The sequence below is a fragment of the Macaca nemestrina genome, chromosome 13, assembly GCF_043159975.1.
Source record: "Macaca nemestrina isolate mMacNem1 chromosome 13, mMacNem.hap1, whole genome shotgun sequence".
Taxonomy (NCBI): Eukaryota; Metazoa; Chordata; class Mammalia; order Primates; family Cercopithecidae; genus Macaca; species Macaca nemestrina.
This window is the reverse complement of record NC_092137.1, coordinates 13,647,908-13,674,901: the sequence shown is the minus strand read 5'-3', so window position 1 is coordinate 13,674,901 and position 26,994 is coordinate 13,647,908. Positions and strand designations below refer to the sequence as shown.

General features: G+C 40.1%; 1 long non-coding RNA gene across 1 annotated transcript in view; it reads right to left on the bottom strand.

Moving 5' to 3' along the window:
• LOC139357772 (uncharacterized) overlaps positions 1–26,994 on the bottom strand; it is a 179,256-nt gene that overhangs the window by 41,345 nt on the left and 110,917 nt on the right. Inside the window, exon 2 of the long non-coding RNA XR_011611465.1 lies at positions 20,483–20,588. This is a non-coding gene — a long non-coding RNA (uncharacterized lncRNA). The remainder of the gene's footprint in view (positions 1–20,482; positions 20,589–26,994) is intronic.

Genomic DNA, 26,994 nt, shown 5'->3' with positions numbered 1-26,994 from the left:
AGGGTAAATTTTGCTTTTCAAGAAATTGGTAAATTTCACCTAAGTTTTCAAATTTCATGTGTGTAAGTGTATCAGCAGGATTTTCTAATTAGTCTTTGAATATCTGTGGAGTCCATAGTGATCTCCCCTGTTTCATTCCTGATGTTGATGATTTGTGTCTTCTCTCTTTTTTTTTTTCATTTTGGTAGAGCTTTGTCAATTTTATTGATAATTAAAGAACCATATTTTTGTTCATTTTAATTTATTATTCTTTCTCACTTCAATTTTATTGATTTATTCTCTCAACTGATCTAGTAGCTAGGACTACAGGCACATGCCACTATAACTAGCTCTTCTGTGTGAATTCTAGTTTGATTCCATTGTACAGGGAGAATATATTGTATACAATTGCAGTTCTTTGAAATGTGCTGAGATTTCTTTTCTGGTCAAGGATATACTCTAATTTAGTGTAATTTATATAGGCAGTTGAAAATACTGTATATTATTCATTGTCTAATGTTGATTCAATCCTACTGGTTAATCATATTTTGAGTTTTTTTTATTATTGCAGATTTATGCCTAATTTTATAGTATTTGCTGAGAGAGAATTGTTAAAGTTTTCCACTGCAATTGTGAAATTTCCTATTGTTCTTTTCAGCTTTGTCAGTTTTTGCTTATATATTTTATAGCTCTATTGTTCAATTCGTACACAAGTAGAAGTGCCATTTTTTCTGGCTGAATTAAACGTTTTATCATTAAGTAATGTTTCACTCTATCCTGGTAATACTAATGTAATCACTCCTGATTCATTTTATTCATATTTACATGATACATTTTTCACCATTCTTTTAACTTTCCTCTTTATATTTGAAGGCTGTTTCTGATAAAAAAGCATATCCTCGGGTACTGTTTTTTAAATCTACACCGTTGATTTCTTTAATTTAATTGTGCATTTAGACCATTTACATTTAAGTTATTTACACTGTAGAGCTTATCTGTCATTTTAATTTTTGTTTGTTCTTTATTGTCTGTTTTATATCTCTATTTTCTTTTTTCTGCTTTCTTCTATGTTATTTGAGATTTTAAAATTAATTTATATACTTTCTGTGAAGCACATTTATTAGTATTTTATTCTTAAATTTCAACTTTTATTTTAGATACATGCGGTACATGTTCAGATATATTGCATGGGAATATTGCACGATGCTGGGGTTTGGAGTATGGATTCCATCACCTTGGTAATGAGCATAGTACTTGATTGTTAGTTTTTTAACTCACCTTCCCACTCCACTCACTGGCAGTCCACAGTGCCTATTGTTCTCACATCTATTTCTATGTGTGCTCAATGTTTAGCTCCCATTCATAATTTAGAACAAGTGATATTTGATTTTCTGTTCCTGCTTTAATTTGTATAGGATTGGCCGGGCGCGGTGGCTCAAGCCTGTAATCCCAGCACTTTGGGAGGCCGAGACGGGCGGATTACGAGGTCAGGAGATCGAGACCATCCTGGCTAACACGGTGAAACCCCGTCTCTACTAAAAAATACAAAAAACTAGCCGGGCGCGGTGGCGGGCGCCTGTAGTCCCAGCTACTCGGGAGGCTGAGACAGGAGAATGGCGTGAACCCGGGAGGCGGAGCTTGCAGTGAGCTGAGATCCGGCCACTGCACTCCAGCCCAGGCAACAGAGTGAGACTCCGTCTCAAAAAAAAAAAAAAAAAAAAAATTGTATAGGATTATGGCTTCCAGCTCCATCCATATTGCTGCAAAGGAAGTAATTTTATTCATTTTTATGACTTGTGTAGTATTTCATGGTATATATGCATCAATTTTTCTTTATCCAATTTGTTCTTGGCGAGCATGTAGGTTGATTCCATGTCTTTGCTATTGTGAAAAGAGCAGTGGTGAACATATGAGTCCATGTGTCTTTTGGTTTAATGATCTATATTCCTTTGGGTGTATACCCAGTAATGGGACTGCTGAGTCAAATGGCAGCTCTGTTGTAAGTTCTTTGAGAAACCTTCAGACTGCCTTCCATAGTGGCTGGACTAATATACATTCCCACCAACACTGTAGAAGTATTCTTTATTTTCTCTGGAATCTCATCAAGGTCTATTGTTTTTTGACTTTTTAATAACAGCTATTCTGTCTGGTGTGAGATGGTACCTCATTGTGGCTTTGATTTGCATTTCTCTGGTGATTAATGATGCTAAGCATTCGTTGATAGGTTTGTTGGCTCCTTGTATATCTTCTTTTGAGAAGAGCCTGTTCATGTCTTTTGTCCATTTTTTAATGAGGGTTTTATTATTATTATAAATTCCCTATAGATTCTGGGTATTAGGCTTTTGTTGGATGCATGGTTTGCAAATGTCTTCTCCCATTCTGTAGTTTGTGTGTTTGCTCTGCTGATAGTTCTTTTGCTGTGCAGAAGCTCTAGTTTACGTAGGTCCCATGTATCTATTTTTGTTTTTGTTACAATTGCTTTTGGGGACTTAGCCAAAAGTTCTTTGCCAAGGCCGATGTAGAAAAGTGTATTTCCAAGGTTGTCATTCAGAATTTTTATAGCTTGAGGTTTTACATTTAAATCTTTAATACATTATGTGTTAATTTTTGCATATGGTAAAAAGTAAGGGTCCAGCTTCTAACTTCTGCATATGGCTAGCTAGTGAGAGAACTACAAAACACAACTGAAAGAAATCAGAGATGATACAAATAAATGGAAAAACATTCTATGCTCATAGATTGGAAAAATCAATATCGTAAAAATGGCCATACTTCTGAAAGCAATTTATAGATTCAATGTTATTCCCATCAAATTATCAATGTCATTCTTCACAGAATTAGAGATATGGAACCAAAAAGAAGCCCAAATAGCAAAGCAGTCCTAAGCAAACAGAACAAAGCTGGAGGCATCACACTATCCAACTTTATACTATAAAGCCACAGTAACCAAAACAACCTGGTGTTGGTACAAAAAGAGATATTTGAAAATATTTTAAACTTCAATTTTATTTATCCATAGTGCTTTTGAGTGAATCTGTATAGATTTTTAATGGTTATTCTAGGTAAAACATTATATATACATAATTTATCATGTCTACTGGAGATAGCATTTTACCAATTTGAGTAAAATTTAGAAATTTTTACATGCTTGTATGGTCTTTTACCCTCCACCATTTATAATTGTTTCAAATATTGCCTCTAAATATATTTGAGTCAAATAACATAGTATCACAATTTTTTTGTTTTAACTACCTAACATTATGTATTAAAATCGAAAGGATAATAAAATGTATATATTTGACAGTATTTTTCCTTTTCCACTTTTTCTTTCTTCCTGATTTTCTAGTGTTCCTCTTTTATTCATTTCTTTTTGTTTAGAAATCTTTCTGTAGCCATTTATTTAGGATGGTTCTGATGACAACAAATTCACTTAGTTTTTCTTAATCTGAGGATGTCTGGACTCTCCTTTTATTTCTGAAAGATTTCTGCTAGTTATACAATTATGGTTATCCTTAGTTTCAGACCTGAAAAATATCTCACTTCTTATTGGCCTCCATTGTTTTGGCTGAGAAGTCAGCTGTGTTTTGAATCATTTTCTTCTATATTTAAAGTCTCATTCTCTCTTGCTGTTTTCAAGGTTTTTCTTCAGTGTTTTTAGCTTTTAGAAATTTGATTATGATGTGCCTTGGTGTACACTTCTTTCCAATTTTCCTGACTGAGGTTAATTCAGCTCTTCTGAAAGGAATGAAAAAATTCAGGCACATTCCTCAGCCCCGGGCTCAACTTCCTGAGCCCAGTACAAACACATCCCCCCATATATCTCTCAACTTCCCGAGCCCAGTACAAACACATACCCCCATATATCTCTCAACTTCCCGAGGCCAGTACAAACACATCCCCCCATATATCACTCAACTTCCCAAGCCCAGTACAAACACCACCTGGAAAGTCTCTGATAAGGACACAGCCGTTCGTGGATTTACTGAAAGCGCGGGAACCAATAGAAAACTGCTAAATGTATAACTTAAAATGTTACCCAATTGTAGTGCTGTAACCAAAAGAATTCCTTTGTTCCTCTGTAACTTGACGTATCCTATTTACCTCGGGCTATAAAAGGCAAGCACTTGCTTTGTTCGGGGCCCTCCTATATGCGGTGGAACGGAGGGACCAAGTTCGAACTTGTAGTAAAAGATCCTTGCCTCTTGGCTTTGACTCTGGACTCTGGTGGTCTTCTTTGGGGAACAAACGGTCTGGGCATAACATCTGGGGGCTCTTCCGGGATTCCCCAAGCCCACCAGACCCCTGGTCAATGGATCTACTAGGATTGATCTACTGATAGGTGAGCCGGCTCGTCTCCATTTGTCTGTCTGTGTCTGTTCTGAACCTGAATCTGTGACTCGCGAGGTCTGTAACTGTAGCTGGCGCAGTCCTGGAGGACGCACGATGGGACGGCCAGCGGAGACCCGTGGGAGACGTCCCCTGGCTTTTGTCTGATCTAGATTTTTATCTGAGCTGATTCTGAGCTGGGCTGCTGGAGCGCGCTTGTGATCTGAGCTGCCAGAGCACGTTTGCGATCTGAGCAGCTGATTCTGACCCGGGCTGCCTGAGCGCACTTGCGATCTGAGCTGCCGGAGCGCGTTTGCGATCTGAGCAGCTGATTCTGACCCAGGCTGCCGGAGCGCGCTTGCGATCTGAGCTGCCGGAGCACGTTTGCGATCTGAGCAGCTGATTCTGACCCGGGCTGCTGGAGCGCGCTTGCGATCTGAGCTGATTCTGACCCGGGCTGCCGGAGCGCGCTTGCGATCTGAGCTGCCGGAGCGTGTTTGCGATCTGAGCAGCTGATTCTGACCCGGGCTTCCAAGCGTGCTTGCGATCTGAGCTGATTCTGACCCGGGCTGCCGGAGCGCGCTTGCGATCTGAGCTGTCAGAGTGCGTTTGCGATCTGAGCAGCTGATTCTGACCCGGGCTTCCGGAGCGTGCTTGCGGCTAGATATTATTAATACGTCAGATTTCCTTTACAGGAATTCTAACCCATATTCTTTTGCAGGAAGAGACTACAAATTATTACAGGATGGGTAATGCCCAGAGCACTCCCCTATCTCTCCTTATAAGTAATTTCAAGGATGTTATAGCAAGGGGCCATGATCTTGGTATGGAAATCAGGAAGAGAAAGCTAATTACTCTGTGCCACTCTGAATGGCCTGCCTTTGATGTGGCGTGGCCACCCGAAGGGACGTTCCGACTTCCTGTCATCACTAAAGTCCAAGATTTTCCTACCTGGGCGTGCGGGCCACTTAGATCAAATCCCATATATCCTCGTATGGTAGGACCTTGTTGAGAACCCGCCTCCCTGGCTGTCACCTTTCCAACCAGCCCCTAAACCTTGTAAGGCACTGGTTGCCCGGCCGCTAAAATCCAAGCAGCCGACTGCCCCCCACATCCTGTTCTACCTGATAGCGGGGACCCACTGTCCACAGAACCCCCTCCATACCCCTCCAGGCCCCGGACCCGCCCCCCAAGCTGAGCCACGGGAAAGAGCAGGTGGACAGGAGGCGGCCGGCGCACCGGACCCACCCCTCAGGCTGAGCCGCGGGAAGGAGCAGGCAGACGGGAGGCGGCCGGGCCCCAGACCCACCCCACAGGCTGAGCCGCGGGAAGGAGCAGGTGGACGGGAGGCGGCGGGCACACACGGACCCGCTGAAAGTGAAAGTAACTTTGAAGGGCCGGCGGGGCGGATGCGAGGGCGCACTTCGCGGGCCAGCCCCTCCCCCCAGCCGCCTGACTCCACAGTGGCTCTACCCCTTCAGGAAATAGGAACCCCAGATGACACGGGAATCCCCAGGCTCCAGTACTGGCCATTCTCTACCAGTGATCTGTATAACTGGAAGACCAAGAGTGCTCGGTTTTCAAACAACCCCAAAGATTTAATGGCTTTACTGGATAGTGTCATGTTCACCCACCAGCCCACTTGGGATGATTGTCAGCAGCTCCTCTGAATCTTGTTCACAACGGAAGAGCGAGAGAGAATACAGGCCGGGGTGGGACTACAACACAGCAGAAGGTAGGGGACGGCTACACCTTTATCGCCAGACTCTGATGGCGGGTCTCCGGGCAGCTGCTCGCAAGCCCACTAATTTGGCTAGAGTATACTCTGTTCTGCAGGGAAAGACAGGGAGCCCAGCTACCTACTTAGAAAGATTAATGGAAGCTTTTAGACAGTACACCCCCATAGACCCAGAGGCTCCAGGAAGTCAGGCAGCTGTTGTAAGGTCTCTTGTAAATCAGGTGGCCCCAGACATTAAAAGGCGGGACCTCCTTCAGATAGTCCAGCGGGTTTACAATAACAGAGCAAACACCCTGAAATAACCTTACTACAGTATGTTGATGACCTCCTGATTGCTGCTGAGACCCAAGAAACTTGTATTCAAGGGACCAGGAGTCTCTTACAAGCTCTAAAGAATCTAGGCTACCGAGCCTCGGCAAAGAAAGCTCAAATCTGTAAGCCAGAAGTAACATATCTGGGGTACCTGTTAAAAGGAGGTCAGGCCGGGCGCGGTGGCTCAAGCCTGTAATCCCAGCACTTTGGGAGGCCGAGTCGGGCGGATCACGAGGTCAGGAGATCGAGAACATCCTGGCTAACACGGTGAAACCCCGTCTCTACTTAAAAAAAAAATACAAAAAAAAAAAAAAAAAAAAAACTAGCCAGGCGAGGTGGCGGGCGCCTGTAGTCCCAGCTACTCGGGAGGCTGAGGCAGGAGAATGGCATAAACCCGGGGGGCGGAGCTTGCAGTGAGCTGAGATCCGGCCACTGCACTCCAGCCTGGGCGACAGAGCTAGACTCCGTCTCAAAAAAAAAAAAAAAAAGGAGGGCAGCGCTGGTTAACAGACGCCCAGAAGCAGACTGTTCTGCAGATCCCCAGGCCACAATCCACCCGACAAGTGAGGGAATTCCTGGGGTCGGCGGGATTTTACAGACTATGGATACCTGGGTTCGCAGAACTGGCTAAACCCTTGTATCAGGCAACACGGGGGCAGCAGCCATTTAATTGGACAGACGAAGCCGAGTCGGCTTTCCAACATATCAAAACTGCCCTACTCTCTGCGCCTGCACTGGGACTACCTGATGTCACCAAGCCCTTCCACTTATACGTGGATGAGAGGGTGTCGCCAAGGCGGTAATAACTCAGAACTTAGGCCCCTGGCGGAGGCCGGTTGCCTACCTGTCAAAGAAGTTAGACCCAGTGGCTGCCGGGTGGCCCCCTTGTCTCCGAATGATTGCGGCCACAGCTCTGATGGTACAAGATGCTGATAAACTTGTCATGGGTCAAGAATTGCGGGTCGTTACCCCACATGCCATCAAGGGTGTACTCAAACAGCCACCTAATCGAAGGATAAGTAACGCCCAGCTCACCCACTACCAAGGACTACTACTAAATCCTCTCAGGATAACTTTCCTGCACCCAACGACCTTAAACCCTGCCTCGCTGCTGCCCAACCCGGACCTGGACGCCCCACTCCATGATTGCACCGAGATACTAGCTCAGGTGCACGGAGTTCGAGAGGACCTGCAGGACCGCCCACTCCCTGACGCTGACCTTGTCTGGTTCACTGATGGGAGCAGCTTCATGCATCAAGGCCAGAGGTACGCTGGAGCTGCAGTGACTTCAGAGACTGAGGTAATCTGGGCGGAACCCCTGCCCCCGGGGACATCAGCCCAGAAGGCCGAACTGATAGCGCTCGCCCAAGCTCTTACCTTAGGGGCAGGGAAGAAGCTGACAGTATATACAGACAGCCGATATGCTTTTGCTACGGCGCACATACATGGGGCCATTTACAGGGAGCGAGGGTTACTAACGGCTGAAGGAAAATAGATAAAAAACAAGCAAGAGATCCTAGCCCTGTTAACAGCCCTATGGAGGCCAGAAAAGTTAGCCATTGTGCATTGCCCAGGGCATCAGAAACCAACCACTCCAACTGCTCAAGGCAACTTTCTGGCAGACCAAACTGCAAGGAGTGTGGCAAAGGCTCCCAGCCAGCTCCTTGCACTCCAGCTCCCTGATCCGGGCCCCCGGGACTTGCCATATCTCCCTGATTATTCAGAACAAGATCTCCAGTGGATTGACAAACTTCCCCTGAAACAGATCCAGAATGGGTGGTGGACTGATACTAATGACCAAACCATCCTACCGGAAAAATTAGGACAGCAAGTGTTAAAACACATCCACCGAACCACCCACCTGGGTGCCCGGCAGATGACAGACCTGATCAGATGCTCTAAGCTCAAAATCAGACATATAGCCGAGACGGCCAGCAGCATCGTGACAAGTTGCAAAGTCTGCCAGCTTAACAACGCCTACCCCCAATCCCAGGCTGCAATGAGAACAAGGCTCAGGGGAACCAGGCCCGGTATCTACTGAAAAATAGATTTTACTGAGATAAAGTCAGGAAAATACGGGTATCGGTACTTACTTGTCTTTGTAGATACTTTTTCAGGGTGGACTGAAGCATTCCCAACCAAAAGGGAAACTGCTCAGGTTATAGCAAAGAAAATTCTGGAAGATATCCTCCCCAGGTATGGCTTCCCCGTCCAGATAGGGTCAGATAACGGGCCGGCCTTCGTTGCTAAGGTAAGTCAAGATTTGGCTTCCATCCTTGGGGCAAATTGGAAACTACATTGTGCTTACAGGCCCCAGAGTTTAAGACAGGAAGAGAGGATAAATCGGACCTTAAAAGAGACCTTAACTAAATTGACTATAGAGACTGGCGCTAATTGGGTGGTCCTTCTCCCCTACGCTCTGTTCCAGGCCCGTAATACCCCTTACAGACTGGGCCTTACCCCTTACGAAATCATGTATGGCAGACCGCCACCCCTGGTTCCCAGCCTAAAAGATGATCTGCTCAAGTCTGAAACGGAAAATGTCTCTGAACTCTTATTTTCCCTACAAGCCTTGCAGAAAATTCATCAAGAGTTCTGACCCAAGCTGAAGGAACTATATGAGACCGGTCCCCCACCGACACCCCATCCATACCAGCCAAGAGACTGGGTCCTGGTTAAGCGACACTGACAAGAGACCCTAAAACCCAGGTGGAAAGGACCGCTCCAGGTACTCCTAACCACTCCCACCGCCCTGAAGGTAGAAGGCATCGCGTCGTGGATCCATTACACCCACATCAAGCCAGTGGACCCAACCTCCGACCTTCTGGGGCCAATCACGGTGGCAGCTAAAGCACCGGCCACGTGGACTGTGGACAGAGCTAAGAACAACCCCCTTAAAACTCACCCTGCGCCGGCAGCATAGCTCACTGTAAACATGCAGTTAGGTAGTCTAATCCTAACGTTAGTCGCCCTAGTGGCCGCTGGGGAAATCACAAAACCAGCTCCTAATCCCTTTGTCTGGAGATTCTGGCTTTATGAAAACCAAACCCACCATGGGCAACCTCATAAGCCCAGAAAATTATTGGCCAGTGCTGATTGCCCCTCCTCAGGGTGCAATAGCCCAATTCTACTAAATTTTACTGGTTTTCAAATAGCCAAACCTATGGCACCAATAATATGCTTTGAGTTTGATCAGACTAAATATAATTGTAAACACTATTGGTGGCACCAAAATGCTGGCTGTCTTTATAACTATTGTAACATCCATAGATCCCGTTATTGGGGAGGGGAAAAACAGTTAGACCCTAAGTGGCCCTTCCATCGTAGACAGGACGGAGACTTTTCATATACATGAATAGTTAGAGACCCCTGGAACTCCCGCTGGACCACGCCTCAACATGGGGCTGTATACTACTCCTCCTCCTCCACATAGCCTAGCAGTCACCTCTATCTGTGGCGAGGTCTAGTGCAGGTACTGCCCCTGGTCCATGGGAATATCCAACAACAAGAAAACAGACTAACACAAGACTTACGTCCTTTCTCCTGGTTAAAAATATTACAAGAAGGACTAGAACTTGCTAACCCTATGGGACTTCACAGCCTGTCTGGCAGCTTTCTGTGTGCCACTCTAGGGCGTCCACCGCTAACCGCTGTCCCTCTGCCATGGGGATCCTCTACCTCTGCCCAAGCTAACAACCTCCGAAACCTCTCATATGCCCCTATCCTAAACGTGCCACTATACCTAAACCCCAGTCAGGAGAAGTTTCCCTACTGCTTCTCAGGAACCAATTCCAGCCTCTGCAGCATCACTGCAATGCCCCCTCATATCACCCTAAGGGCTCCGCCGGGCATATTCTTCTGGTGTAATGGAACATTATCTAAGAACCTATCTGGTCCCTCTGTTACCAACCTACTGTGTCTTCCTGTCACATTAGTTCCCTGGTTGACTCTACTAACTGCCGGCGAGTTCCTGGGGTACACCGGTAACTGGACTAGTACTGCTATTCACCCAGTCCCTAGACTGAGACCTGCACGAGCCACATTTCTCCCCCTCATTGCAGGAATCTCCCTCACTGCATCCCTCATTGCGGCCAGACTGGCGGGGGGAGCCCTAGGTCACACCCTCATAGAAAGCAACAAGTTATACCAACAATTTGCCATTGCTATGGAGGAGTCGACTGAATCCCTTGCCTCCCTTCAGCGGCAGCTCACATCCCTAGCCCAGGTAACCTTGCAGAACCGGAGGGCCCTAGACCTACTCACTGCTGAAAAAGGTGGTACATGTATGTTTCTAAAAGAAGACTGTTGTTTCTACATAAATGAATCAGGGCTTGTAGAGGACCGGGTCCAACAGTTACGCAAGTTAAGCACAGAAGTAAGAACACGGCAGTTTGCTTCAGCTGCAGACCAATGGTGGAATTCCTCTATGTTTTCCCTGTTAGCCCCCTTCCTTGGACCCCTGCTGCGTCTACTATTTCTGCTTACCATAGGACCTTGTGTTGTTAACAGAATTTTGCAGTTTGTCAGAGAAAGGTTTGACACCGTTCAGCTCATGGTCCTCAGAGCCCAATACCAACCTGTAAACGCTGAAACAGAATCAGACTTGTAAGACCCAAGATTGGATCTAGAGGTTCCTGAGGAAAGGGGGGGATGAAAGGAATGAAAAAAATCAGGCACATTCCTCAGCCCCGGGCTCAACTTCCCGAGCCCAGTACAAACACATCCCCCCATATATCTCTCAACTTCCTGAGCCCAGTACAAACACATCCCCCCATATATCTCTCAACTTCCCGAGCCCAGTACAAACACAACCCCCCATATATCTCTCAACTTCCCGAGCCCAGTACAAACACAACCCCCCATATATCTCTCAACTTCCCGAGCCCAGTACAAACACATACCCCCATATATCTCTCAACTTCCCAAGCCCAGTACAAACACCACCTGGAAAGTCTCTGATAAGGACACAGCCATTCGTGGATTTACTGAAAGTGCGGGAACCAATAGAAAACTGCTAAATGTATAACTTAAAATGTTACCCAATTGTAGTGCTGTAACCAAAAGAATTCCTTTGTTCCTCTGTAACTTGACGTATCCTATTTACCTCGGGCTATAAAAGGCAAGCACTTGCTTTGTTCGGGGCCCTCCTATATGCGGTGGAACGGAGGGACCAAGTTCGAACTTGTAGTAAAAGATCCTTGCCGCTTGGCTTTGACTCTAGACTCTGGTGGTCTTCTTTGGGGAACAAACGGTCTGGGCATAACACTTCATATCTATAGGTTTATATATTTCACCAAAGTGGACATTTTTTCAGTCATTATGACATTCAACTCTTTTTCTTCAGCCCTTCCCACTTTTTTCTTTTTTCAAAAATTCAATAATACAAACATTAGATCTTTTGTTATAGCTTCCACTTGTCTCTAAGGCTCTGCTCATTTTAATGTTTAGTTTATTTTCTCTTTCTTTTCAGTTTAGGTAATTTCTACTGTTTCATTTCAATTTCACTGACTAGTCTCTGTTTTATTCATTTTTCTGAGTTGTTTGTTCATTTTATTTTTAAGTTCTACAATTTCCATTTAGTTTGTTTTTACATCTTCTACTTTTTGCTGAAACTTTCTAATTTTTGGTTAAGATCTTCTATTTTTGAATATTTTTGTCAAGCATGTTTAAAATTTTTCTTTAAAGCACTTTCTAGTAATTGCTTTAAAATCTTTGTCAGATAATTCTATCATCACCATCATCTTGGTGTTGGCATCTGCTATCTTTCTCTTTTAAGCACAGACTTTTCTGTTTCTTGATATGATGCATAATTTTTGATGGAAACCTGGCTGTTTTCCTAGTATGGTATGATTTTTCTCATTCTTATTTAAAATCTGTGTTTGCCTTGACTTCTCTGTCACTACTCCATCAGAAAAAAAGCAGGGTACTGCATCTTTATTGCTATGTAGACTAGAAGACCACACACCATACTCAGCATCCATTAATACCCAAGTGGTAAAAACTCCCAATTTCTGTTCAAATGTGTAGGAGTTACAGTTGTCTACTAAGCCTCTACTATACTCACCTGGTTGGGAGGGACAGGAATGTCTTTTTGCCATCTCCCATGTGTCCTACATTGACACCGAGGGTGTCTGGCTTTGTTCCTATTGGGCACTATTGAAATTCCTGACACTGCATTAAGCCTCCTCTCACACCACTCCAGCTAGAAGATGGAGGAATGTCTCATCACCTCCATGTGAAAATGGAAGTCCGCCAGGCGCAGTGGCTCACGCCTGTAATCCCAGCACTTTGGGAGGCCGAGGCAGGTGGATCAAGAGGTCAGGAGATCAAGACCATCCTAGCTAACACGGTGAAACCCCATCTCTACTAAAAATGCAAAAAATTAGTTGGGCGAGGTGGCGGGCGCCTGTAGTCCCAGCTACTTGGGAGGCTGAGGCAGGAGAATGGCATGAACCCGGGAGGCGGAGCTTGCAGTGAGCCGAGATCACGCCACCGCACTCCAGCCTGGGGCACAGAGCAAGACTCCGTCTCAAAAAAAAAAAAGAAATGGAAGTCCAAGATCTCATGTACTCTCTCCTGAAACAGTGGAGAAAGAGGTCACTCATTACTGCACAGCAGGTATAAAAATCTCAACTTCCTCTTTAGCCTTTATGTTGTGCAATAAAATAAGCATCAGTAAATTCTGAAATATCAAAATGTTTAATTTCATAGAGGAATTAAATATAGTATCTGAATAAATCTACTGATATCTACTTCTTAAGGTTGGGGTTCATTTAGGTATTTCAAGCTAAAGCAACTATGCCCATTGTTCTGAATTCAATTATGAATTTCTTGCTTTGACCTTTAACAAGTTTCTAGAGATGTATAAAAACATGAAAACATTAATATGTTATTAGCCTTGCTTGCATCTGCCAGTGAGAAATGTCATTTTGTTTCAACATGCTATTTTCCTATCATGCCTGAATAGTTACAAAGATTATTTTATGTTCCCTTGTATTTCTGAGTTATTTATCCCACAGTAGTTGCCTTAGACTAGCCACACATCAACTACACTGTATACTTCTGGTCTCCAAATTTCCTATGATAATCCACATACACCAAAAATTAATAACTCCTGGACTCCTATAAATGCCACATAACACCCTCTATGATCATCCTTGTTCTCATTGCCTGTTCACTTCCTTACAAGCTCACTAGCCTCAAATATGTTGTTCCCTCTGGTATCTTCATTCTGTCATAAGTGGAGATTGTGGGGTGTTTATTGAATCTCAGGTAGTGGGTATACACCATATGCTTTTCCTCTTGATTGGAAACCCCAGTCATCCTAAACTTATTTTTAAGCCCTTGATGACTCATCTCAAGAGTTCCATCTTCTGATGATACATTTTACATGAATACCTTGCTATACTCTTTCTAAATTCTCTTACATCCAATATTAATTGCTAACACAATATATTTTTAACTCTTTACTAATTGTCTTTAAAAATAAACTATTTTCAGATCCATAAAAATTGTGAAGATAGTACAGAGTTCCCAGATACCTATATCCATTTTTTCCCATTTTTGACATCTTGCATTAGTATGGTACAGTAGTTATAATAAATGAACCAATATTAATACATTATTATTAACTAAAGTCCATACTTTATTCAAATTTTTTAAATTTACTGCCTCTTTCTGTTTTAGGATTCCATTCAGAATATCACATGAGATTTCACTGCCATGTCTCCTTAAGCTCCTCTTGGTGACAATTTCTCAACCTTTTTTGGTTTGTTTTTGATGGTCCCAAGCATTTTGAGTACTGATCAGTTACTCTGTGGAACAGTACTGGCTTAGTCTGTGCTGCCATAACAAAATACTTGAGTCTGGGTGTATTAGTTCATTCTCATGCTGCTGTAAAGAATTGCCTGAGATTGGGTAATTTCTAAAGGAAAGAGGTTTAATTGACCCACAGTTCCACATTGCTAGGGAGGCTTCCAGAAAGCTACACTCACAGCGGAAGGTAAAGGGGAAGCAGGCACCTTCTTTACAGGGCGGCGGGACAGAGTGAGTGCAAGCAGAGGAAATGTCAGATGCTTATAAAATCATCGGATCTCACGAGAACTCACCCACTATCACCAGAACAGCTTGAGGGAAACAGCCCTGTGATCCAGTTCCCTCCACCTGCTCCTGCCCTTGACATACGGGGATTATGGGGATTACAATTCAAAGTGACATTTGGGTGGAGGACACAGAGCCAAACTATATTACTGAGTAATTTATAAAGAACAGAAATTACATCGCACAGTTTTGGCGCTGGAAGGTCGAAGATTAAGGTGCTGGCAGGTTCTGTTATCTGGCGAAGGCTGCTCTCTACTTCCCAGATGGTGCCTTGTTGCGGCATCCTTCGGAGGGAAGGAGTGCTGTGTCCTCACAAGGCAGAAAGCGAGACAGCCAAACATTAAGTGAAGCAATTTTTAAAAGGGGCTTAATCCCATCCCCAAGAGAAAAGTCCTCAAGGCTTAATCAATCACCTCTGAAAGGCCCCATCTCTCTCTCTCTCTCTCTCTCTCTCTCTCTTTTTATTCTCCAATTTAAAACTTTAAAAAGGAAGCTTTAATGTTGAAAATGGAAACTTGGGGAGGGCAGGAAGATCACATACAAGGCTGTCACTTCACACTTGGAGGGTTGCACAGGGACCGGGCAGAGGTGCCCCTCACTTCCCAGACGGGGCAACAGCCTTGGCAGAGGCTCGCCTCACTTCCCAGATGGTGCGGAGGCCAGGCAGAGGTGCCCCTCACTTCCCAGACTATGCAGCAGCCAGGCAGAGGCGCCCCTCTCTTCCCAGTCAGTTGGGTTGCCGGCCGGAGGTGACCCTCACTTCCCAGACGATGAGGGGGCCGGGCAGAAGCCCCTCTCACCTCCCAGACGGGGCGGCAGCTGGGCAGAGTCGCTCCTCCCTTCCCAGGCGATGGGTGGCTGGGGAGAGGAACTCCTCACTTTGAAAGGCCCCATTTCTTAAAAACTGAGTTCAATAACACATGAAAAAGATCTTCATTGTGACCAAGTGGGTCACATCCTTGAATCCCTCAGATTCAAGGATGGTTCAACATATGCGAATCAATCAGTGTGATACACCATAATAAGAGAATAAAGGACAGAAACCATAGGATCATTTCAACTGATGTTGAGAAAGTGTTTGATAAAATTCAACATTCTTTCATGATAAAAACCCTTAAAAACTGGGTACAGAAACAACATACGTCAACCCAGTGAAAGCCATCAATGACAGACCCAAAGACAGTATCATACTGAACAGGGACAAACTGAAAGTCTTTTTGCTCTAAGATCTGGAACAAGTCAGGATGCCCTGCTGAATAACCACTGTGATTCAACATAGTACTGAGGGTCCTCAGTGGAGCAATCAGACAAAAGAAAAAAATTAAGGGCATCCAAATTGGAAAGGAAGAATTCAAACTACCCTTGTTTGATATGATCTTATTTTTAGAAAATCCTAAATACTGTACCAAAAAACTGTTAGAACTGATAAGCAAATTCAGTAAAGTTGGAGGATACAAAATCAACATACCGAAATCAGTAGCATTTCTATATGCAAACAGCAAACAACCTGAAAAAGTAATTCCATTTATAATAAAATATATTAATATATAATAAATTATATAATATAAATATAACTTATTTATAAATTATGATTTATTATATTTAATGTGTATTATACTTATATAAGTATATTTGTTGTATATTATAATACAATAATATGTAATATTACAATGTAATAATAAGTATAATACAATTATACTTATATAATTACATTATAATTATTGCATATTAAAATTGTATAATATATGATAAGTATAATATACAATAAATATAATAAGATAAAATACCTAGGAATAAGCTTACCAAAGAAGTGAAAGATCTTTACAAGGAAAACTCTAGTATATTGATGAAATAAATTAAATAAGACATAAAAAAATGGAAAGATATTCCATGTTTTTTGGTTGAAAGAGCCAATATTGTTAAAATGTTCACACTACCAAAAGCAATCTATAGATTCAATATAATCCCTATCAAAATACCAAAGATAGAAATAAGAAAAATAATTCTAAAATTTATATGAACCCACAAAAGAACCAGAATAGTGAAAACTATCCTGAGGAAAAAGAGCAAAGCTGCAGGCATCGTCTGACTTCAAATTATACTACAAAGCTATGGTAACCAAAACAGCATGGTACTGGCATAAAACAGACACATAGACCAATGATCAATGAAACAGAATAAAAAACCTAGAAATAAATCCACATATTTATAGTCAACCTGTTTTTGACAAGGTGTCAAGAACATACACTGGGATAGGACAGCCTTTTTAACAAATGATGCTGGAAAAGCCTAGATAACTATATGTCAAAGAATGAAACTAGACCTTTATCTCTAAACATACACAATAATCAAACCTCAACAAAGTGAAGAGACAATACACAAATGAGAGAAAATATCTGCAAAGCACCCATCTGACAACAGAAAAACCAGAATAAAGCAGGAGTTCAAACAACTCAATGGGCAGGGGAGACAAATAATTTGATCAAAAAAAAATAACACATTTGAATAGACATTTCTCAAAAGAAGACATACAAATGGCCAACAGGTATATTTAAAAAAATTATTGACAACATCACTAATCATCAGGGAAATGCAAATCAAAACCACCATGAGCTATCATCTCACCCCAGTAAAAGTGGCTTTTATTCAAAAGACAGGCAATAACAAGTTCTGGTGAAAATGTGAAGAAAGGGGCCCCTCATACACCGCTAGTAGAAATGTAAATTACTATAGCCAAAAGAATATTATGGAATTTCTCAAAAAACTAAAAATAGGACTTCCACATGGTTTAGCAAACCCACTGATGCATTTATATCCAAATGAAAGAAAATCAATATATCAAAGATATGTCTGCACTCCCATGTTTATTATAGTAGTATTCAAAAGAGCTAAGATATGGAATCAACCTGTGTCCATCAACAGATTAATGGATTTTAAAATGTAGTACATATATGCAATGGAATGTTATTTAGCCATGAAAAAGAATGAAATCCTGTCATTTGTAACAACATGAGTGAAACTGGAGGTCATTATAAGTGAAATAAAGCAGACACAGAAAACAAATTGCATGTTCTAAGTAATATTTGGGAGATAAAAAAAAAATTGAACCCATAACGATAGAGAGCAGAATGTTTACCAGAGGCTGAAAAGAGTAGTGGGGAGGGATTATAAAGTAAGGATGGTTAATGGGTACAGAACTATGCAATTAGACAGAAGGTGTAAGATCTAATATTTAGTAGCACAATAGGCTTACTATAGTTAACAATAATTTATTGTATATTTCAAATAACTTAATGAGCAAAACTGGAACATTTCTAGCTCAAAGAAATGACAAATAATTGAGGTGATTTGTACCTCAATTATCCTGATTTGATCATTGCACATTGTAGGTTTGTGTCAAAATACCACATGTGCCCTATAAGTGTGTTCATTATTTATTCATAATCATTAAAAAAATAGAAATTAAAAAGTTTTTAGAGAAAAATATAAGATTCCATGTACCCATCTCCCAGCATAAAGTATAAACGTTTTATAAACACACTGAATGTCATTCCTTTCACTCTTTCTTAGAAGATAACCACTCTCTTGAAATTTAAATATTTCATTTCCATGTAATCCTTTACATACCTATTACTTCTTATGTTTCCACGCAACAATATATACCACAAGTGATCAGAAGCTACTTAACCAGACAGCATAGATTCAGATTGTTTCCAACCTTCTTAGATCAGAGAATGACTGTTGCATAACTCCTTTGTACCTGTGAGAGTTTCTCTTAGGTGCATATCAAGGACTAGCATTGCTTAGCCACAGATCAGACACATTCCGAAACTGTAACAGAATTGCCACATTGTTTTCTAAAGTTATTGCCATAATTTATACTCTTACTGGCAGTATATGAGAATTCCTGTTTTCCTGCATCCTACCTAACTGTTGATATTGTCAAATGATAAAAGTACCAACATTATGAATCCTAAAAGATTTTTTGTTGTGCTTTTAATTTGTATTTACCTGATTACAAGAGAATCTGGGTATGTTATCATGTTAATCATTGCTCATTTAGAGCTCCATTTCTCTTAAACAACTGCTGGTTAAATTTGTTCATTTATTGTATTGCTAAAAAAGTTTAAATGAAGAGAAACTTTCAGATAGGTATCATTATTACTAATTATTACTTTGAGGCAGGGTCACACTCTGTCATCTTGGTTGGAGTGCAATGACACCATCTCAGCTCACTGCAACCTCCTCCTCTGAGATAGGCATGAGCCACTGTGCCCTGCTTCAGTTAGGCATTAATATTCCCATTGTGTTAAAAAAGAATCTGATGCAGAGATAATCAGAGAATTGTGCAAAGGCATAGCCATGCTAATGAGGAAGTATTTTTGTTTGTTTATGTGTTTGTTTGTTTGATACTAGCCTCTTTTCTTTGGACTTTGGGATGTTGAAGACTTTCTTACTGATACACGCCAGAAAAGGATTAACCCTCATTGCTCCCTGTTGCTTCATATGACTTACCTGGTAGGAAAACTTAATGCAGAGTGACTGTCAAGTGCTCTGTGGCCCCAGAGCACTTGTGCTAACCACTGTGAAGAGGAAGAGCCTAGAGAAGCTCTCTGCTGGGATGCATCAAACATTCATTTTCTGAATTCTGCCCAGCATGGCCCTTTTCCTTTAGTTTCCTTTAGCTTGATGATCCTTTAGTTTCAAACTCTCTCTAGGGCTTCCTGCCTTTAACACCTGCCCCAAAAACTCTTTCATTGCATCACCCCTTCCTGGTACACAACATACAAAACGCTAGTGTTTTGCTCTAGGCAATAACGGATTTATGAGGTAAAAAATTTGACATAGCTAAGATTTATTTTTCCCTCCCTGTAGAATGGGCTCCTTCTGCCCTCTGTCAGGACATGAATACATAAATGCACATATCTATAAATATTTCTATATACTACCATCTATACATATATTAAGCTAAACAGTAGTTCATAATCATGCCCTAATCCATCACCGTATAGATCATTCTCTCCTCTTCCAATTTTTATTTGTAACGTCCCACTCCAACAGCAAGAAACTTGTACCTCTTGATTTGTGATGCAAATACAATTGTTAAATTCAATTAACCATATGTAGTAATATATATAATATATAAAATACCAAATGCTGGCCGAGATGCAGAGCAACAATAACTTTCACTCATTTCTAGTGTGATTGTAAAATAGTATATATATAATATTTATATAATATTAATATATATAAATATATTAATATATAATATTATGTAATATTATTATATTATATATAATAATATATTAATATATTATATAATATAATATATAATTATATAATAATATATTAATATATTATTATATATAATATAATAATATATTACATAATATATAATAATATATTAATATATAATAATATATCATTATATAATATATAATGATATATTATTATATAATAATATATCATTATATAATATATAATAATATATTAATATATAATAATATATCATTATATAATATATAATAATATATTAATATATAATATTATATATATTATCTTTTGCCATTTTAATAGATATACTGTAGTATCTTGTTGTTTTAACTTACATTTGTTTAAGGACCGTACATGTGATTATTTGTTATTTGTATGTCTTCTTTGTTGATGTGTTTGTTCATATCTTTCATTTTTTATGTAGGTTTCCTGTCTTACTGTTGAGTTTAAAGTGTTCCTTGTATGTTTTGGATACAACTTATTTGTAACATATATGTTCTGCAAATATTCAAGTCTGTGGTTTATATTTTTATTCTGTGAACAGTGTCCCTTCCTCTGTCCCTTCCCATTCCTCAGAGCCACAATGGAAACTGCAGGTTCTTCACCGGGAGAACAAGATAGGGTTCCTGGAGGTAAAGCCCAGAAAAGTGTGGCCCCTCCCTAAGACTGAGGTCCACAGGAGGTTTTCATTCACCACCTAGACTACCCTCAGCTTCCAGTAATTTTTCAAGATTACCACTCGAGTATTCCTACCTGTTTGTGGCACCTGCGGCCTTTAATCCAAGGAAAATCCCAGCTGTGACTCCTTAGACACTCCACATTTCCAGGAGGCAGTTTGCCCTCTGTTCCATGATGTATCCTAAAAAAAAAAACATCGATTATCACTTTGTCCAGCTTTTTGTTGTTGTTGCTGTTGTTCTAAGGAGGCTTTGTTGTTGTTGTTTTTCTTGACTTACTCTATATTTGAATTTATATTCTTGATTATTTTCTTTTTTTTGCATTTTGATGATTTTTTTTCTGGTTTTGTCAAATTTCTGTTGATTCTATATTTCACATTGACAACTTCGTACATGTAGAATGCTTCTCCATTACATTAACTATTAACTTTTTAAACTTGGAAATCATAAATTTGCTTTATAAATATTTATTTATTATTCACGTTTCTGCCTGGCATGGGACTAAGACAAAGACTGAAATAGACAAAGTCCTTAACACAATACAGTTTATATTCTAATTATTCTAATACAAAAACAAACACTAACAAAGATGCAAATCAATATATGATAAAATGTCAAGAAATAAGTGCTATGGAAAATAACAGTAAATCAGTTAATGGGTTGGAAATTGATAAGGTTGTCCAATTAGTCAATACATTTTTGAAATTCTCTCTGAGGAGGGTGCATAATTCTGATAATAATAAAACTCATTATTTTTCTTGTTTAACATAATACTAAGTATTTTCCCAGACAAATATGCTTTGATGCCATCATTTCCCATTACTAATACTGTGTGATACCTTTAAAATGCTTGTTTTCTCTATCTTACTATTTTTCTGTCAGTGCCTACATAGGTTTTTACTTAGTCTATTATTAAAATTTAGCTTATAATCTCTCATCTATATAGATAGATTTACATTAAATTATACTATATTGACAATTACCCTATATAATAGTTGACAATTGTACATTTATTTTATATGTATATGTATCTTTAGCTGTAACGTACCGCTATATATTTTACATTTTTATTACTCATCATTTTACTCTTAAAATTTTTTTTTCTCATTGTAGAGAGCTAAAAAATATTTTGTAGAGTCCTTGCTCAAGTATTTGAATATTTCTTTGAACTCAAATTCATGGATGATAAACTCTTGAATATCCACAACATACTTCTTTTTTCCTAGATATTGATAGTTTTGTTGGGTATGACATTTTCTATCACTGTGAATTTCTTTTGATGTCATTCTACCACCTTTTAGCTTCTGATGTGGTAAATGAAAAAAAAAAATACTGTACTACTCTAATTTTTTTCTTTGTAAGAAATTGTTTTCCCCATCTTAAAGTTTGTGTGATTTTTTCCTTTATCCTTGAATTAATTATATTTGGCTGCAAGAATCCTCCTATATTGTGTCACTTCTCTTTATTTGCTTATTGGAGTCCAAGTCTTTGGTTGAAATACCTTGAGTTGTGGGATTTCTGCAAGTGGTACAATGTAGACATGGTTGGCATCTGTCAACAAGCAGGATGCACATCCCCATGGAAGTATCAATGCTCTCAACTTTCCTAGCCTCAGGAGTAGGAGGAGTTAGACAGTTTTGGCTCCTTGGAGATAAGGCAGGTCAGGCAAACTCACATAGGAACAAGGTGGTTTTTACAATTCTGTAGGCCAGGCTCTTTCTAGGAGATGATAGTTATAGATGATATATAGATACACATATACATATTATATTCTTTTCTTTACACTGGGGTCCTTTTAACATGGCCTCTAGTAGTCGCACTGGCCACTGGCCACAAGAGCCTTGTACCACTTCCGTTTTATTGGATTTCCCTAGAGCTAAACTTCTCTTTCCTAATCAGTCACTGACAAGACTCGGGAACTGCTTGCCTCAAGACAGTTGGCTGATTTAGAGTTGAGTTGAAAGGGATGAATGATGATTTTGAGCCATCATCTTCCTGGAATTAGTCCAGAAATTGGCTCTAGTTATTTATTGATTTTTTTCTTGAGTTATAAGATATTACCCAGACTCTCAGAAAAATGCTTAGGCAAATTAGATGAAAATAACCACAGGAAATACAGTCAGAATGATTTATTATTTATCTTTTTAAAATATACCTAAATGTTCTAGAAATAAGTATGTACTTCTCTCTAATAAAGCAAACATATTTTCAATTTACTTGTATTTTGGCAAGATTTTAAATATTTATTATTTTACAAAATAAGGTTGACAATTTCAAAGGACGGTTTGAGCCAGATTCCTATATTTGATAAAAAATTATATTTATCCTTTAATACTGAGCTCCTTTATCCTTTGAAGTAATTGTTTAACCTCCTCAAAATAATTCACACTTCCCTCTACATCAATTATTTTATGAGTATTTGGATAGTATGAGTATTTGGATACTAATGTAATTAGTTGTTTGAATATTAATCTCTCTAAATATTTTTATCTGTGAACACTTGGGCTGTAAATATCTTTTTACTGAATATTGACATATATAACTGTTTAATAAATGTTGGCTTGAGTGTAATATTCAACTAGATGGAGATATTTAGTCATTTGTTATATTAGATAAAACTTTTAATAATTACTTTTGTTAAGAATCTGATAAGTGATTACTTGTCAGAAGGGTTATTGTTTGTCAGATAAATTAAAATTTCATTCTTATCATTTACTTACCTAAAGACTAGAATAATGTTAACAAATTTCATCTACTCCCAGAATAAATGATTATAGTCATGTACTATATAGATTTTTTAGTCAACAATGGATCATGTATGATAGTGATCCTGTAAAATTATAAAGAAATGCAAATCAAAACCACAATGAGATACCATCTCACACCAGTTAGAATGGCAATCATTAAAAAGTCAGGAAACAACAGGTGCTGGAGAGGATGTGGAGTAATAGAAACACTTTTATACTGTTGACAGGACTGTAAACTAGTTCAACCATTGTGGAAAAAACAGTGTGGTGATCCCTCAAGGATCTAGAACTAGAAATACCATTTGACCTAGCCATCCCATTACTGGGTATATAACCAAAGGATTACAAATCATGCTGCTATAAAGACACATGCACACGTATATTTATTGCAGCACTATTCACAATAGTAAAGACTTGGAATCAACCCAAATGTCCATCAATGACAGACTGGATTAAGAAAATGTGGCACATATACACTATAGAATGCTATGCAGCCATAAAAAAGGATGAGTTTGTGTCCTTTGTAGGGACATGGATGCAGCTGGAAACCATCATTATCAGCAAACTATCACAAAAACAGAAAAGCAAACACCGCATGTTCTCACTCATAGGTGGAAATTGAACAATGAGATCACTTGGACACAGGAAGGGGAACATCACACACTGGGGCTTATTGTGGGGAGGGGGGAAGAGGAAGGGATAGCATTAGGAGATATACCTAATGTAAATGACGAGTTAATGGGTGCAGCACACCAACATGGCACATGTATACATATGTAACAAACCTGCACGTTGTGCAAATGTACCCTAAAACTTAAAAAGTATAATAAAAAAAGAAAAAAAAAACATTTCATATACTCCCAGAATAAATGATTATAGTCATGCACCATGTAGACTTTTTAGTCAGCAATGGATCACATATGACAGTGATACCGTAAAATTATAATAGTGTATTTTTACTGTACCTTTTCTGTGTTTCTATGTGTTTAGATATACAAATGCCATTGCATTACAACGACCTACAGTCTTTAGCACAGTAACATGCTTTACAGGTTTGTAGCCTAGGAGCAATAAGCTCTACCATATAGCCTAGGTGTGTAGTTGGCTAGACCCTCTAGGTTTGTATAAGTACACTATAATGTTTGCACAATGAAATTGCCTAACTATGCATTTCTCAGAATGTATCCCTGTCATTAAGCAGTGTCTAACTCTATATTTTGAACTACAGACTTTTCCTAGTAAATGGAATCTTATTCTTAGTTGTAATAACCCTGGAAAACTGTGCCCGGATTTCTTTCATTTAACACCTTTTATTGCCAAAATATCACATAATTATTACAAATTTACTCAATAGTAACTTACTTTTTCTTTCAAAAAGTACATGCTAATTTGCCCTTAGAGATTACTGTTAGGTGGAGCTGTTGCTAACATAAATCTCTGAGGTATTTTCTGGGATAGATAATTTTTTAAACAGGAAATTCTTTCTCCTGTGTAAATCCGTGTGAATGCACTTTAGAGAGATAATGGAAAATTATTAACTAACTAGAAGTGCCCCTAAATGGAAGGGAGACTGCTGTGTGGGGGCAGATGAAAAGTGGACACAGGAAAGTTTCAACACGGGCAGGGTATCTATGTGTTTTCATTAAAACATAAGCTTTTGCAGCCTTGAGCATGAAATTGGACCTGATAATTTTCATCATCATTCATTTCAGTCATAAAATTCAATGAGTCTGTAATCAACTTGCCTATAACACCAAGAAAAAAATTTGTCCCAAAGAAATATTATAATGATTGTTTTAAAATTACATAGCAAATTTACAGGCATGTCCAGAAAACTATGTGATTCAGGTCATGTCTGCTGAGGTTTCTAAACCCAATACTGGGTTTATCCCAAGGGAGACAACACCATCTGTTAAATTTATGTTAGCTATTTTTATCATTGCTTAACTCACTGGACTCTTCAAGAGGATGAATAGATGATATCAGTCTTCCCTTATAGAAATAAAGAGCCTGGCGGGGTGTAGTGGCTCACACCTGTACTCCCAGCACTTTGGGAGGCTGAGGCAAGTGGATCACCTGAGGTCAGGAGTTTGAGACCAGCCTCTGGCCAACATGGTGAAACCCTGTCTCTACCCTGTCTCTATGTCTTTATTAAAAGTATAAAAATTAGCCAGGCATGGTGGTGCATACCTGTAATCCCAGCTCTTGGGAGGCTGAGGCAGGAGAATCACTTGAACCTAGGAGGCAGATATTGTAGTGAGTTGAGATCACACCACTACACTCCAGCCTGGGCAACAGAGTGAAAGAAAGGGAGGGAGGGAGGGAGGGAGGGAGGGAAGGAAGGAAGGAAGGAAGGAAGGAAGGAAGGAAGGAAGGAAGGAAGGGAGGGAGGGAGGGAGGGAGGAAGGAAGGGAGGGAGGGAGGGAGGGAGGGAGGGAGGGAGGGAGGGAGAGAGGAAGGGAGGAAGGGAGGAAGGAAGGACAGAAGGGAAGAAGGAAAGAGAAAGAAAGAAGGAAAGAAAGAAAGAAAGAGAGAGAGAGAAGAGGGAAGGGGGAGGAAGGGGGAGGGAGGAAGGAAGGAAAGAAGGAAGCAAGGAAGGAAGGAAGGAAGGAAGGAAGGAAGGAAGGAAGGAAGGAAGGAAGGAAAGACGGACGAACCTGATATGGGTACCTAACTGGATTTTCAGAGATGTTATTAAGTAATATTTACTTTAGGCTACAAATATATAGCCTTTAAAATATCTTTTTCATTCAAACTTCTGTAGCAAATATTTCTAATATACTCCACATATAGTTAATAATTATTTCATTTTTAAAATGTTGTCTGTCCAAGCTGAGACAATACTTCATTTATGTCAAGTAGCCCAATTACAAAATTTACAGATCCTGGCTTACAAAGTGATGAGAGCCAAAGAGGACAAGAGCTTCTATTATCATATGCTCTTTTAACTAGATCTGGAAAGACTTTAGCTCTCCTACAAGGCCTGGCAGTAGGACATACAAGCTAGACTGTATACCCCATCACAGCTTTGGAAGGAAGACAGTAAGAAGCTTGGATGTCCAGCACTCAGTACACACGTTGCAGTAGCTCAGGATACTCCATAACCAGCATCTGGGTTTGACAAACTGCCTGATTGCAGCCTCATATAGGATTACTACCACAGCACATGGAATATCCTACAACTCAGGTCCTGCCATGTATATGCCCCAGTGAGGGCAGGCTAGAGTGGACAGAGCCTCAACAGAGCCAGATTGAGTTATGCTTGCCTAGCCCTAAGGCCATCCCAATCAACAAGGGGAACTGCCTAATGAGAAGTAGAGAGCAATCCAGGCCCACTGCCCAATGACTTGGCTTGTGTACCGATCTCTGGGCTGATATACTCATCTGGGAAGACTGTTTCTGCTAAGTAAGGAGCAGCACCTTGGGACGTTGCTGCCAGGCAGGACAGTAAGGGTTAGAATCATGTCCCAAGGTTGTTGGAGGGCCCTCCTCTGGCAACTTGGAACTGTCCCTGAACTTCATTTTCAAACTATGTTTGGGATTAGCACCAGATTAAGATCCAGGCCATCCTTTTAGAACCAGTACTTGTACTTGGCTAATACTACAAAGCTAATTTGATTACTCATTTTGTCAATCAGATGTAGAGCAAGCTAACTACAAAGATTCCTTGCAAAGGTAACCTGGGTTAGGATATGGAAAAATATTTACATTCCGTGATTTCTATTATATTCTGTGTACTGATAGGATCCAGCCTAAGAGAACAAAATCAAGAATGTGATTCAATGTAACATACTGGAGAAGGAAACAATAATGTAAAACCAATGAAATAATGCAAATCCCT